General features: G+C 37.6%; 1 protein-coding gene across 1 annotated transcript in view; it reads right to left on the bottom strand.

The window, feature by feature from the left end:
• RPRD1A (regulation of nuclear pre-mRNA domain containing 1A) overlaps nt 1-17,018 on the bottom strand; it is a 45,748-nt gene that overhangs the window by 10,189 nt on the left and 18,541 nt on the right. The gene's annotated exons all lie outside the window — the stretch shown is intronic.

Raw genomic sequence — 17,018 nt, 5'->3', positions numbered from 1 at the left:
GGAATTCTAGTTCCTCCCAGTTCAGTCCTACATGACATTATGCCGCCCTGGCCAGTCACTCCCTTTCTCCTCAGCCAGCTGATCTTCTATTCTGTTCTTTAATGTCTAGTCCTGGATCCCTTAATCTCTGCAGCCTTTGGTGCCAAGTTCCATGGGCATCTGTCCAAGTTCTTAATTCAAACCCATCAGCTTCCACCTCCCCATTATTTAGACTCATGGGAGCCATGAACAACCCACCCATCGAAGTTCTCTGCTCTCATGTCAGATGCTTGGCCCGTGGTCTGCCCAGAGAACAACTGGGCAGTTGCAATTGCAGGAGAAGTTTTCTTCAGCTCAAGCTGGAAAACTCTCTGGCAGAGAAGTTCTTCATGGAAGTTAGTAATGCTTTAAGAAATCTCTGATGAGCATATTATCATAAAATAGTTTGGGTTGGAAGGGACACTTACAAGGTCATCTAGTCCAACTCCCCTGCAATGAGCTGGGACATGTTCAAATAGATCAGGTTGCTCAGAGCACCGTCCAACTTGAACTTCAGTGTTTCCAGGGACGGGGCATCTACCACCTCTCTAAGAAACCTGTTCCAGTGTTTCACCACACTCATCGTAAAAAATTTCTTCCTTATATCTAGTCTAAATCTGCCCTCTAAAAGAGGTTTAAACTCTAAAATAGTTTAAAACTATTACCCATTGTCCTATCACAACAGGCCCTGCTAAAATGTTTGTCCCCATCTCTCCTGTAAGCTCCCTTCAGGTACTGTAAGGCTGCTATAAGGTCTCTCCAGAGCCTTCTCTTCTCCAGGCTGAACAACTCCAACCCTCTCAGCCTGTCCTCATAGGAGAGGAGCTCCAGCCCTCTGATCATTTTGGCTACCCTCCCTAACAAGTATTAGAAGTATGTTAAAAGTATGATTTTTCCAAAGGCTTGTAAGTGCATTAAATTCTGGTTGGTTTTAATTAGTGTATCAAAATGCATATGCCCCTGACAGATAGAAGGATTTCCCCATTCCATAATACTTTGAGAAAGAACAGGAATTACACCATCCCAAAGAAATGGTCATTTTTTAAGATTTTCTTATTACACTGGTCCTTAGTTTCATTCTTGAAGACTGTGTTGCCAAAAAGTTTGTTAATGTTTGGGAAAGTTAAAGAAAACAGGTTAATAAATTTGTGAGTTTAATTATCAGGAGTACTACTAGGCTTTCTTAGTTTGTATTTACTTCCATTCTAACATAAAAAGGTCCACAGTGATGAATATTAATTTATAAAATAAGTTACCATTTAAAGACTGAATTAATTAGAGAATCTCTATGGGACAACGCATAATTTAAAGCCTTTCAGGATGGCAGCAGCTCAAAGGGAAGATGTCTGCTTAAGGTTAAATTTGGTCTCCTTGTGTTTTATTACCTGATACGGCATTTTTACCTGCTTGAAAATTTAGCCATTATAATAATCTCAAAGCTACATGCTTCCAAGAGATGCTTAAATTACACTGAATTCTTAGGTTTCAAACCTTGGCTGACAGAAGAAAGTTCTGGAGAACTTCTGATGACAAGCAATCAGGCACTTCAGAACAATTCTGAGCAATTGTGCTCAAATATTCAAGTTCATACTCTATACAGGCACACAAAGGATAAAGCAGAACAGTTTTGAAAACAAGAATAAAATAATTAAATGGCTGCAGGCTTAGAGATAGCTTCTTGGAGTTCCACCTATTCACAAACGATCCAAAGGATATCCAAACTAAAGGATGTCAGGATTCAATTTTAAAGCAATCTATGAATGAAAATATTTAATGGTCTTTTAGAAAAAGACTGCCTTTAGCAACACATTTAAGAACAGTTATGTAAAGCCCTCAGGCCCAAATATTTACTGTACCTAACAGCTGAACTGTAAAAATCGTGTGTGTCAGACACGCATTCCTCATTTCACACAACCCTTGCCTGCAGGTCACTACAACAGCCTCAGTTCCAACTTCGGATTCCACACGTGCAACTCATCTTTCCAAAGCTAATGCTGTGCATGCCGAACCACAAGAACATGGACTGTGATGTCCATTACTTAAGAGACAAATGGACATCCAAAAGTATGACAATTCTGTAAAGTCAAGACTACACATAACTATTTTGAGGATGTAAAGTGAATCTGAGAATGAAAGTTAACACTGCAGGTCACTAGGTAGGGGATTTATCCATAGCTAGCCAAGAGACAACCGTTTCAGATCCTTTTCTGCAGTCAAAGACACATCTACATAAAATAGAAGCATGAGACTCAGTTTTATTGTAGCCAGGCTAAGGACTAGTAGCAGTCTAATCCAAGCAGCAGAGAGCTTAAAGCAGGCTAACGTATACAGCTTTTGCAACTGCAGGGCAGAGCCACTCAGTGCCAACCTGTGAGCAAGAAAAAAAATGAATGAGAAGCGCTCAAATTAGAAGTGTTTTATTGACCTATTAGCTATTTTTAAAGTGAAATAAATAAAAGTAATACAGACAGAGGACCTCAACTTTCTCCTACAGGTGAGCCCAGGCTTGTTGACCTTGACCATTTAAGCAATCTTAAATGACTAATAAGTGAAGTCTATCCGTGCAAAACTGGTCTTGGACATTTTGAATAAGCTCTTCAAACTAATTTTATTGGTTTTAATTTCTGTATTTTATTTTCCCAATTTGTAAATGACTCCTATCCAATTGAAGAAACAGCTGTGAAGGACAACCACCTGACAATTCCAGAACAGTCTTACCTGAAGAGTATGTGGCTATTTCTTAAAGACATTTTTAAAGAATGGTTCTCAAAATAAGCCAAGAAATGTGAGGGGGTCACCCAATGTGAGTACATTCTAATATATTTTATCAGCTAGACAATTTTATATTACGCTTGTCAACTCATTCTCACAATTTCATTAAGTAGGTTGAAACATCCATTTTAGAGATGGATTCTAAACAGAAGGACTTAGTTACAGCTCAAAGATAAGCAATCACAAGCCTGATTTGATTTAATGGTAGCTGAAAGTGCTCAGCATCACTTGAGAACTGAACTGAAACTATAGTTTACGTGACTAATGAGAAATAATTATCCGCAAAAGACAAACTGTTGATATGTCACACAGTAATTTTGTTTTTCTCTCCTTTCTTGAGTGTGAAATATATACTTCAAATGCAGTGTTCAGCGATGGGGACGGGAGTGTGAGAAAGGTAACAGTGGAGAGGGAGAACCACACAGCAGCAGTAGATATTCTGACCTACTTCTTGAAACTGCCCCTCATGGGACACTTGGGAATTTGGAACATTGTGGGAATACCTCCAATGAAAACTCTACCATGCATGAAGCAAACAACCACACCCCTTCCACAGCCAACAAGAGAGGAGCAGAATCTTAATTTCCTAAAATGCTACACGTTCTATCATTTTAAAAAACAGTGCCCTCTAGCCCTAGTGTTAAAATACTATGATGAGAAATTTTTGCACAAGGTAAGCAATACAGTATAGAGCAATTACAAGAAAAAAAATCACAATGTACATGTCTCTTATCAAACAACCAATTTCAGGAAGCAAATTTGGCACACCAACCAATTTTTGGTATTATTTACCCATATCTGAATGGCTCAAATAGGTAATTTTATAATAAAAAGGGTGTAAGAAGAGGTTCAGGGCAGAAATGATGAACAACCAGAGAAGAAAATTCTAGAGAGAAAGTAGAACACAGAACAAGTAAACAACATTAAAAAGAACAAGGAAAAACATTTACAGTGTTTTTCCTGAAGTTTTCTTTCCCATTATGAACTATTTTCCTCCCAAAAGCCTAGAGCTTGCAATAACCCCACTAATGCACATTCTTCTGTGAACTACTGATAAAAGAAAACACGTATCAGAGGTTAGCAATCATTTCTATCTAAAATGTTTTAGCTTTTCAAAGCATCTTTCATCCATTCAAGCCACCTGTATTTCATTAAAAAGGTCTTTAAAATTATTATCCTGGCTTATATAGAAGCTGCAAGAGTACCTGTGGGGTTTTCTGTTTTCTATGTCTGTATTTCTATCCAGTTGCGGATGAAGTTACCTTGGAAGATCAGGTCATCGGGAGAACATAGTAAGTTAAATGTTGTTCAAGTAATTTATTACTAAGCTATTTACAAATTAAACCATGAATAATTCAGTAGACAAGTTACAGAGCAAAAATGCAAATAATGTAAAAAATTATTTCGTTCTTTCATCCAATATTTATTAAATGTGTAATTTTGGAATGGAGGGGAACACAGGATCACTGTTGGCAAAGTACAGCATTTCAGATATTCCTGATAGATTCTAATGGCTGAGATTTCTGACTAATCAGTAGGCACTAATAAAACACCTAAAGACAGCTACTCTTCTTCACCAGTTCCTTTACTGTATGTCCTTAACTAGCTATGCGGATTTCCACAGCATTGAAAAAAAAAAAAAAAAAGGAATTATACAAAGTAGCAAATCAATTCCCTGTTTTGCCATGTGCTTCTTGCACATCAGTATGCAAGGCACTTAGGTACATTTTCACCAGGTACATTACCCGGGTGTAATGTGCCTTTTTTTTCTATAACAGACACTCCCAATTTCTCTCTTACTCATACAAAATTCACTCTCAAAACTTGACACTGTTTTAGATTTGTATGAGAGGTTCCAGAGAAAAGCTCAGGAAGAACTCCATTTCCATTTGTACAGGTTAAAATAAGAACCTAAAACCTTTTAACATGTTGCTTTTCCTTACAATACCTCAGGAAAGCAGGAAAGTACGTGGGGTTTATATGATTTGATGTCCAAATTGCAAAATAATTACATCTGTCTCATTCTGCTGGTGAGCTGCTTCAAATTCCTTGAGAAAACAAGACCAAGTAAAGCCAGCAAAAGAACTCCTCCCCACAATCATTCATATGTAGGATGAAATCTGCAACTGTGTAGGGCATATTTCTTTATGTTTCCAGATTAACTGAACTTTGGAGCAGAAAGTTCATTGTTCAACATGGCAAAAGCTGTGTGCCGTAGCACAAAAGCAGGCCAGGTACTCAAATATTAGAAGGAAACCTACTGTTAAATGCACACATACGGTGAAAAAGTGGGCAACATGCTTTAAGAACCAAGTCTGTCTAACAGCAGCATAACAGAAAGTTTTTCTGCCATTAAACATTTTGCAGGGTGTGCAGAACATGTCTCCTGCAGAAATTGTTTTAATGCAAACCTGGACTTTGCAGTTGTTGCAATTGTACAGTATCCTTCCCTCCCAGCGCAGCACGGAGGGCCTGCCTGCTGCCCCTCACAACACTGCACCTACGTTCTTCACTGATAGCTTTGCTTTTATTGGAGCTGTAATGAAATTCAGTATTTTCCAGCAAAATTCTCTTACTGAAACTTGGGCAATGGCTCACACGCAGAAAATAAATTTGCTCTAATCTCAAATCACAAAATACAATTGTGATTTCTTAAATTAACTAATACATATTTAAATGCTTAGTCTTTACCAATTACATTGAAAAATGCAAATCTGGAGTTTGCACTCAGCACTTTGTAACTGAATATAGCTAAAACCTAGATTATACATCTGTGTCTTTATTACTTTTGGTATTTTTAAGAGTAGCTTCTACAGACTCTCCTGTTCTTTTAGTTATTACCTAACTGGATGTTAGCTATTCAAACACCAGAAAATAACAAATACTTACAGGTAACACCAAAATTGAAGTTCAACTGCTCAGGATAATTCTCCTACAGCCCACATACAGAATTACCCTCAGAAACCTAAGAATTATTGCTTACCACTCAACAGAGGCGTAAAGTTAAAACCTACAGCTGCTCTTGACTGTGTACAATTTTTCTGATCATGTTGCATGAAAAGAACATTAATTTTCCAGTGACTACAGCGGCTGCTATCCAGCGAGGCTTCAAGGATTTGGCACTAGGATATCTGCCAAGTTGTACACACATACCTAGAGCGCAAAGGACAGGAATAGAATAAATGAGATGCTCCAAGCCAGGACAGTGACAGGAAGCTTCTCTCTTGAACCGTAAGATTGGGGAGAAAAAAATGCTAATAATCATTTAATGTTTTGCATATACATCGAAACAAAAATTTTCAACTACCTGGCTTGAAAGCGGTGCATGATCCTTTGGAGTCCAATCTTAGTAACACTAATTAGCCTCATAATAAAAGCAGCACCCCTCTAGGACTTAAGGATTAGCCCTAAGTGTAACAGTTCTACTACAGTGTGGGTTGGGAATAAAGGAAGATCTCAGTGTTTCACAAGACTGGCCTGGATTCTTCTCTCTGCATAAGGCAGAAAACACGAATCAGCCAGGAGGCAATAAAAAAGAGTTTCAAGGTGCTTCTTTCTAGAAATGCTGATAACATGGGTACAAAAGGGCTGCAGAAGAAACAACCCATTAAATTTACAGTGGCATTGGGATGACTTTCTCTTACAGGCATTGCAGCAAGAGAAGGCATTGACAATCCATATAAATTACAGGTGAGGAGCTACCCAGGAAACCAAAGGAGTAGTGGCATAAAGATTACTTTCTGGAGGATAGATAGCCTTGTTACGTTAAATTTCTTACTGCTGTCTGCGTTCGAAGACAGCACTATGGAACAAGAAGAAATCCAGTAAATCAGTCCTTGAGAGGAGCTTGTCTGAAAAAGTTCATGCAGGTCCCCCAGAACCAAACCAGTGTGTAGTGACCACGTTCTGCTTTGGGTTTGTTACCTGCATCACTGTTTGTGCTTTATTCCACAATCCTTCAGCCTTAGGACAAAAAGGCTTTGAGATAACATCACTGAGCAAGAACACCTGATTTCTTCCACAGACATAAATATTATAAATAGGGACTTTCCACTCCCACATGTTCAGATAATGCCATAGCTAAGCACGGTAATTGTATTTTGGTCAAGAAAGCAAATTAATAGGTATACATGTAGACTATTTAATCCTTCCTACAGAGGTAATATCATCCTATGCAAAATGGTTTCTCCATCGGAAATGGCACTCAATTCACTACATGATGTGTGACAGCAAGCACAAGAAATGTCTGGCTTTCAAGAGGGCATGCTAAATTGTTTTGCTTAATACTCAGTGTATGCAATACTAATGACAGTGGTACAGATTCTAGATATAAATAATTTAAAACTAAAAGTTAACGTACCACTGGTTTAGAAAAATAACAGCAGCAACAAAAATCACCACCAAGAACAAAAAAAAAAAGTTTTCCTAGGGCAGAAGGCAGAAAATAGGGAAAAGAGAAAACCATGATTTATTGGCACCCAGGTAGCATCTGTCTCTCACTTCGGTTATTATGAAATCATAGTTGAAAGACTGAAAAGATATGGCTGAAAGCTACCCGTTAAGTATCAGTTTAACTAAGCCCTTTTTTTTCTGGATGCCAAATGATTATCAGTATCTGGGAGGCCAAATCTCCAGAATAAAGTTGGTACAATGATGGCACAGCTCATAATTTATTTATCAAATATACTGACCTTATAAATGAGCCACCACCTTTTGACTACAGCTCACTATGGCTGACGGATGTCAATTATCTCCATCAGAAAACAGGTAACTTAAACCAGGATATTTTATGATGTTTCTAGAATACATGAATTTACCAGGTTTCACTTTGATATTCTGAACTCTTAGGCAATGAATAGCACCAGATTCAGCTTCACTGTTGAGTCTTGACGTGTAGGACAGCAAAGAGGAGGTGGAGGGAAAGGACAGTAGAGGAAATTCTGTACGAATGTTTTCTTAGTGACTATGGTTTGAGGAGAAAGCAGAGTAAGGGACAGTACAAAAAAGATGAAATAAAGTGATGGGTCAGATTACAAAGAGTGAATTAGGATGTGACGCAGGAAACAACCGATTTCCTATATCCTGCCCTTGCAGGATCATTCCTCCTACTCTGGTAGTTACTAGCAACCTAGAAATAAATTACATTAAACTGTGTGTTTGAAACACTGCCAAGCGTAACATTTGGGGGAGTTATACCGTCTGCTCAGTCTTCTGCCTTCTACCATCTTCACGATCAAAGGGTTCACATTTACTGAGATCAGGACAGCTCTGAGGCTTGTTTTTAAAAAAGTTATAAGGAGCTCAGCGCTCCACATAAAATCCAAGAACTTGTTTATGGGCACAACTCAGGAACAAACAAACAACGTTGTCCCTCTATCTCCTTTGCTGCTGAATTAAGTATTTGGGCCAGAGTAAAACAAACCTTATCTGAATGCTACTGATTTAAAAAAAAATAAAGGATGAAAATAAATACATAATTAGGAACAGAAAGACCCTAATGAGAACCTAACATTTGAGGAACTAGAACGAAGTAAGTAGCTACTTGACCTCTACTACAGTTAGATGTAAATCTTTCTCCAGCTATCTTCACATTATTTTATTGCTATTTTTGACATGTTGTTAATGTGCTATTTTCAGAAGTGGCTTCAAAATGAAAATCTTTCAAACAGTGGAACACAAAGCTCAAATGCTTATCTCCAACTTACAATTCTGTGTTTTTCGAAACTTGACTCTCTCCCTCTTGCAATATAATAACAAAGCAGCCACTACGCATTTCCTACCCCCAAACTCTGCACGCAGCAGAGCTCAAAAACCACTGCATGTGCTGATTTTAAAACTGGATCTCTGCAGCTGGACCTCAAAGATGGAGTAGCATACAGAAGTCTGGTTTGGATGCATGGCAGGGAGGAAAAACAACACCCAAAACACAGGCAGATCAAAGGCTTAATTTTACAGTGATTTCTATCTATTAGTTAACACTGGCCTACACCTAAATCAAACACTCACAGAATAGCTTTAAAGACTTTGGGCCTTGTGCTAAATCACAAAATACTGATTAATATTCCAGCCCTCTGGCACAGATCTACTGTAACTCCCTTCTGTAATTGTTTTAAAATGCATTTAGCATTTTTCCTACTTCTCAGCTTCCTTCCTCACCCCCACTTACAAACAATGTGCACGCCATGGCAAACAAACCAGCTATGGAAAGAGAACCGATCGCTTTCGCACTGAGAAACCAGTTTGATTCAGGGAGGTAAGGCTGGGGCCAGATAATGCTGTTAACAGTAATTTACCTCCTCAGAGTCCTTATTTTGTCCACTAATAAAAATGTAAAACGTATTGTATCTTACATTCATTAAATTTTCTGCCCAAAAAGCCACGTACATTCCTCTCCTGCCTGTGCCCATCAAAAATACTGCTCACTGGCTTAAAAAGAAGTGGGTAGTTTTAATTTGGTAGTGTAGAAGTGTGGAGAAACAAGTAACTAAAGCTCCTTTTTGACACTTAGACAACAAATTGTTCCAAATATCCCCATTTAAATATGTACCACCCCATTTCAAATACTGAAGCTCTTCTTCAATTTGGAAAAGTTATGACCGCAGATTTTTCTTCATTTTCTTGATGAAGCAGAGTACTTCTTTTGATAATTGTGCAAAAGTTTGAATTTATAATATATTTCTAAATTACCAAACCGCTGAGAATTTAGAACCTGCCAGGAGGTCAATTTCACAGATAAATAAAATTAAACAGAAAGGTGCTTTTGTGAAAAACAAACAAGAATTTAACCTAATAGTGTAACAAGCAAGAAAATAAAGCAGCTAGTGATGTGGGAAAGAGCAGCTCAAAACACCAGGTAGTAGTAGTCTTCAGACTACTACTTTCAGAGAAGTAATTTTTCAATCCTGCTATCACACATAAATATTTTACACCCTCAATAGTATGATTTATTTGTAATGAGGCAACGCAGTGATACAAGCATGTTTGGTGAATGGTGATGCTATTTGATTCTTGTAAAGAAACAGCTAAACGTCCTAACTCCATCCGACAATTAGCCCAATTCTTCCATCCCACAGTAACTCCCACCCAGTGTGCCCCCTCCAACTCTCCCCTCCTCATCCCAATATCCCTTTACGTCTTCTACATTGCCCAACTAGTGTTTTGGCAAAGAGCAGCAGAGGTCACGGCTGGTTCCACGCTACACAGGCTGACTAGATAGCAGAATGAAGGGAAAAGAGCTACTGAAGCTTTCCTTTAGGCCTCTCTTCTACCCACTTATTCACAAAGCTAATTTTATCAAACTTTTAAGGAATTGAATTTTTAAGATTGTTTCCCTGTCAAGTAAAAGGAGGACAGACTGGCAGCATGACCGCAGCAGTCAAGTCTCCTGAGAAATCAGACTAGCACAATGCTTACAAGCCGTCTATAATGGCAATTTGCTTTCCCTCCTCCGCCAGTCACTGCCCGCAGCAGCTGAGAAGTGCCTGAAATATGTTTTGCCCTCTCTAATCAAGTCAACATAATGCACTTTTTATCTCAGCGATACATCCCCATACTTTATTAGTAGAAAGAAATTCTAAGACAGCATAGAGTTCACTTACAGGATTTATACAGTTGTTGCCCTACATTTTGTTTCTCTTTATTTCCATCATTTTTAGCCCACAGCAGTCCAGATTTTGGCAGTGGGAAAAACTTTACCAAGAACCCTAAAGCAGACTAATTCAGTATTCTCTCACTTTTGGCAGTACTGGAAAACATCACAACTGTTTCAGCCTGAATACAGAAATGAAAGCACTCTGGCCATTCCTTTCATCTAGAATTAAATTTTAATGCAAGTGTAAGGAGCGCTTTACACCCCTATCGGGCGATAATGAGAACTCCTGTGACAAATAACTTCTTCTTTTCTCTCTTTCCACAGAAACCAATTCTCACCACAGATGTGGAGCACATTGTTTCCTCACTGCTGCTGAAATAACTCTCCCAATTGCTCTCTTATTTTCCATCACACCCCCCAGAATAACTCATGCATACGGCTTCAAGAGACAGTCAGTAACGAGTGCGGTGTTCTCACATTTTCCTCAACCATGTTTTAATTCATAGCTTTCAAGTCCTTCCCCCCTGCAGACATCTGTACCACACACCTCTCAATCAGGGAAATCTAGGTATGAAGAAAATAATCCAGCTTCTAAACCAACACATTTTAAAATAGAGTGTTAGGGGAAAAAAGAAAAAAGAGCTTGTGTGTGTAAACATATATATGATTGTAAATCTCAGCTTCCAATTCCAATCAAAGCAAGAATGAATACTTCTAGCAGGTAGCTGTAGCATCACATAAAAGCCCTACAGTATGCACAGTGTGTGTGTTTTGATAAGGAGGTAAACCTTCCAGATTGGCTTCTCCAGTGAAAAAGGCTATCATTATACTTGGGGGTTCACCTTCAGGCTCAGGCCAGTATTAATCAGTTACTACTAGCTGAAAAGAAACATTCTTCAAAACTCTGCATTTCACCTGCAAGCTTTAACAGAAAGATAAGGTCATTTTTAAGAACTGGATTTTTCAGCAACAGCCCAGCTAGGAGAAGCATTATTTCCCCTAACAGTTTTCATCTTTTTTCAGCTGCTCCATGAAGTAGCCTATTATTCTTAGAGTTCTTTAACAACCAGGAGTAGCCAATTCTATAAAATGTCTGGATTTTATTTTTTGAAAATCCCCCAGGTTTACTATCCTGACTTAGACATTGGGGTGTGATGTTTTTGATCTACAGAAGTTAGATTCACTTTGAATCCTACTGAACAGTATTTCTACCCTCTAAATTTAGCCTTAGTCGAAAAAAGACACAGAAGTTACTAACTTCCATTATCTGCTACTTAAACAGAGGTTATTTTTAAAAAAGCACATTGAAGAGCTACCAAAAAGAAACAAACACACAAAAAAAACCCCCAAAAAACAAAGAGACCTCACTATCATGATGTATTAAAACTCTACCTGTTGGCTAATGTTTGTCTACTTACTCTTGCCTTTACAAAAAATTCAATGGAAAACTTATAATTTATAACAAAAAAGTTGCAGATGTCCTTCAGACCATCAGTAGCTATTTGAAAAGAGCATACAGACCATAATAGATATCTGAGATTGTCACAATAAACCTTGTAACTAGTTTAGTAGTACTACTACGTAAGATAATAATGATTTTAAACTAGGGAAACAAAATAGTTTTGGTGCCTGATTAATGCAGCTCAATTATGAACTCATTCATTTTGATTCATATGAACTCAAATAATTTTGAAGACAGAATTACTAAACTAAAAATGATGCTTATCTTGGTCATGCAAGTTTCATATGAAATCTGCAATTTTCTTTTTATTTTCAGTGATGTCTACCCCATAACTGATAGACTTGGTTATAGATTAATTTCTCTTCAAGTTCTGGGTGAAAAAAAACAACAAACCACATGAAGTGAACTGTCCTTACACACCACCAAATGTTGAAGTATTCTGAAACACGAATATATCACTCCTAATATAATTTTAAAATGCAAAGTTCTTTGTCATAGACATCACCTACCCTTACTAAGAGCTCGTGCCAGTTAACATTTTCCAGTAAGAACTTTACTTTCCCCTATGCTGACATTAAAATACAACTAGTAATAAAAGGTAATTTATTATTTCATTAACAGGCTCTGAAAATATTTGCTGCCCCAGACCAATAGAGAAGCAGATGAGTTATTTTCTTATGTGTATGTGAGGACACTGGTAAATATGAGCACTTTGACCAAGACCTACTGTAAATACACTCGAGGCGTATTTTCTTTAAGTGCTGTCTCATAAGCAGGTAGTTGTTGTCCACTTTTAGAATGTTTCCTTGCTGTCTACATTCAAATTCTTCAAAAAGGTATCAGCCCTGTCCACAAATGCATGGGTGCTCCCACATTCTGCATCAGATTTTACACATTCACTTTTTCTAACACTATGTTGGTTTTTAAGTGGAATCAAGTTTGAAACTGAGATAGAATGAAATCTGCTTTGTGATGTTTCAGCAAGGCTGAGAGAAAAAGCAAGCTGATGGTCTAGACATTTCTCTTCTTTCTTCTGTCAGAGATTCCTAGAAGTGCTTCTCATCAGTCCTTTCAACCAACAAGTCAAATCATTATCAGAAACGCAGCAAAAAATCTAACTACAGGTATAGGTCATAGTAAGGAGTAACTTGAGTGTGGTGCTTAGTTTTAACTTCATAGAGAAGCTCCTCAAACAAAAAAAAAATAAAATTTTAATAAAGTTTCTAGATCTTAATGATGGCAGAAAAATTTTTCAAGTGCACCTTTTGAGTAACAGCCTAATGACACAGGCTTTAAATAAGAAAAAATTTAAAGAGAACACCAAGGAGCACAGCATCCGAGTCCAACACAATTATCTTAAAATATACATGGGATTATTTTCCTGGTAAACGAAAGTACCAGAAGACATTAGTTAAAGCAGCCAATTTCTATTCTGTTGGTTTATACAAGTCATCTCAAATTGTGGGGCAGAGTTTGGGGATAGCTTCCCTTCCAGCCACAACATTGTTTCTTTTCTGAACTAGATTACAAATGTTTCCTTTTTAACTCAAACTAAGTGGGAAAGCCCAATGACTAGTCTGTGTAATTACATTTTTGAACTGAGTTTTCCCCAACACAACCACCTGTCATTCCAGTGTCCTCTTATGTTCCTAAACAATTCCAAAGGCAAGTTTCTAGTTGTGGGAGGGATACAAGCAAGGCTTACAGTTCTATTGACTTTGTATTCACAATAAAGATTAAAAATATATGTTCCTAAAATTAAGTCTAGTGACGCAAACATCAGAATTTTAAGAAGTGGAAACAGAGACAATATTACTGTGTGAAATTAAGGCTTGTAGCAAAGGTGTAGTCCTAACTTGAAAAACTACATTGCTACTACTGACATAAACAGGTGCTACAGTTTCAGTATTTCTTATATCTAGTTGTGCTTTTTTTATTTTCAGCAAACATCCCATCAAAGCAATGGGAAGGTCTGCTGCAGAAAGCACCAGACACTTGCCAATCTACAATTGTTCTTCCAAAACTGAAAGAGAAGTTCTAGACAAAGCACTGGTTATTCTGTTTTCAATTTCCCATCTCTCAGATGTTTGTTTGCACAAAACCCAAATCCATTACATACCTGCAAAACTTGTTCTTCTGAGGATGACACAAATAGATCCATTCATTGTGCTTAACAGTATCAAGTTTTTGGCTTGCAACAGCCAGGAACGTTCTGTCTAAAACTCAACAAACAGTAACCCCTACCTAGGTAAGATCAGTATCTTCTCTTGGTATTTTTATAACCAGGAATTCAAAAGGTACCTCAGGGGTATTAAAGTACCCCCTATCTTACACTTCCTTTCCCTTTTTTTTTTTCTTTCCCTTTCAAATAAAAACTAACAGGTAAGCTGCAGGGTGAAGGTTAAAAAAATTCCACTCTTCACAAATAATGATGAAATTGGTAAAAAGTTTTATAAATAGTAAAGTTGTAATATTTTTTATTACACTGTCTCAAAAAGTTACCCTCACTTTACAAGGATGAGCAAAGTACAACCTGCCCGACCTGTTAGAAAAGCCAGGATTTATATTCAAATATGTGGTAATTAAATTTAGAAAGTGGGAGCCTTCAAGTGTTTCTGTTCCTCTGAAAGACAACACAGAGCTCTGAATTCAAATATTCTTTCAGGCACAGATTGAGAAACTATGTACCATGGTATCTGAGGCTGCAGATGCTAAGTCACAACATAAAAAAAAGTATATTTATTGGACAAGTACAGAGAGAGGTTATAAGCTTCTTCTAAGAAATGGGGCAAATAAGAATTATTCCTGCAAAAGGGGTACAGCACAGAGGAACAAAATGACCACTTGACTTTACTGTGTTTGACATAAAAGCCGCCCTAGTCCAGCAAATTACAATTCTATGAGTTAAGTTACACAGAAGTATCTCCTGCCACTTTTTTTCTACTGAAAAAACACTCATGGAAACAAAAGAAATACATTTAAGACAGGTCAGCAATCCATAAGCATGATGAGCAAGTCTACTTCCTTTGCAGGTAAGAGGTGCAACCTGTGTCTCATTTTAAACATGCCCCCATATTCTTTAATTTCTAATCTAATAAACCTTAAGGAGAGATGAATATTGCAGTGATTGCTTAATTCTCCACAGTCAAGTAGATAATGCAAACTAATGAGCTTACTGAGGCTTGGCTTGGTGTTTCTGGTTTTGTTTGTTCGTTTTTTTTTGTTTTGTTTTGTTTTGTGTTTTTTTGGGAGAGGTGAGGGTAAGCTGTTTTGGTATTTGGTTTGTTATTTTGGTGGTGTTTGGTTTTTTAAGAAAAATAGTGAAACAGAAAAAAACCCATGGATATATTCACTGAAGGACCTGCACTGTGTAACTCGATGTTAAGACCAACAGAGCATCCACACTACACAAAGCATCTCAAATGGTCATCCAAAGCCAACCTATGAGCAAGGGCTTTGAACCTATCTACCTTATGAAGAGTCTTCTGCTGCCTAGCCCTGTATCAGCTCTTAAATACTCAAACCTCCTGATGAGTACAGATGAACCCTTCTTGCCCTCTTCCTGATTATTTCCCTGCTACCAGTTCTGTAATCATGTACTTTTAGCAACAGGTACAGCACAATGCAGCTCTAATTCAGGATTAACTTCAGTTACTGTGGTGCTGCCACATTTAGGGATTTGTGGATCACCTACAACACTGCAAACTCCACCCTGTAACAAAATGCAGTGTAGGATTCACACTACAAATCAATCTTCCTTGACTTCAACCACAGCTCAGCAAAATAACCTTGCAGCTAAAGTATGAAGAAACTAATCCAATTATTTTAACAGGACTTGAGAAGTACGAAGCATGGCCAAATCTATTACCTTTAGTTCATCTGGCACTCAAAGAAAGAAGCCTGTACACAAAGATACTCAGTAAGTATAAGGGGTCTAAAGAAAAAAAAAAAACCACAAAACAAACAGCAAGGAAAGCACCATACCCTGTGATAACACAAAGGCCGTGGTGGAGAGAAACAGCAGACAATAGTATCAATCCAGCCCTAAACTGAGAAACAACACCTAAAACACAAGAGGCCTGTTTTACCACTGCGGTCACTAAATTCTTTGCCTACCATTTTTGTCTACATTTGAAACCACTAAACTGGAACTGAACACAAAAACAACAACAAAAAAAAGCCTTTGATTCTGGAGTTACAGACTAGGATGACTAACTGCTTGCTCGTACCCATTAAATTCCATAACAAAATTAAATCCTTTAGGAAGACAAATGAAGCTGTAATGAGCTATAAAGCTCAGTCATGAAATAAAAGTGCACCGAACATATAATATTCTCTGAACATGCTAAGGAAACACAAAAAATTATAGCCAGATGTGTGAGTGTAAGGATATGAACATTTTTTATACAACTGTAAAAAATAAGGAATGCAAGGCAGCAACATCATCAATAAAAGTGTCTTAATTAAACACAAGCTGCTAAAACACAGCAGGCCTCCCAGAGCAGCATTTCCTTCATAAAAATTTGGATTTAGTGACAAGAATGTTCCCCCAATTTGAAGTGGTAAATTAATACAAACACTATGTAAGAAACTGGGTCATCCAGTATACACTAAGTGTAGCAATGCCACGTTTTTCTGTAACATCAAAATGAAGGTGAGGAGGTTGTCTTGATTTTCTAGAAAAAGCTCGTATGATCCCCTGCCCACACTCATTAATATGTCATGTAAGATATAAAGATATCAAAGCCTTTATTTGAAATTTAGTAAGAGTCTATTTACTCTGTAGTCAATGAGATTGTGGAAAAGGCAAGGCAAGGCAAAGCAATCCGAAAAAAAACCCACACACAGAGCAAATCTAGTACTTCCCTTGTTCATGTCATCCCTGTATTTTTAAGACTACTGTAATTCTAGAATGTCTATCACACAGTCTTTATCACAAGGAGATGAGTGCACCTGGATACTAACTTATGTACACCTAAGTCTCTGTTCCTGCAAAACATAAAAAGCTATCAAGCTTTTTATGTTTCTATCAAGCCTTCAGTGAGATCAACCAACATTTCTGCTGAAAAAACTATGGGACAGGTAGGAGGGAGCCACAACGGGGAAGCAGAGGGGAAAGAGTCAGCCAAAGTAGTAGAAAACAGGAAATTATATTAGTTCTCAAAGTTCAGGGGA

The sequence above is a fragment of the Calidris pugnax genome, unplaced genomic scaffold (genome assembly GCF_001431845.1).
Source record: "Calidris pugnax isolate Ruff unplaced genomic scaffold, ASM143184v1 scaffold13, whole genome shotgun sequence".
Classification (NCBI taxonomy): domain Eukaryota; kingdom Metazoa; phylum Chordata; class Aves; order Charadriiformes; family Scolopacidae; genus Calidris; species Calidris pugnax.
The sequence above is the reverse complement of the archived record's forward strand: the minus strand, read 5'-3'. Positions and strand labels throughout refer to the sequence as shown.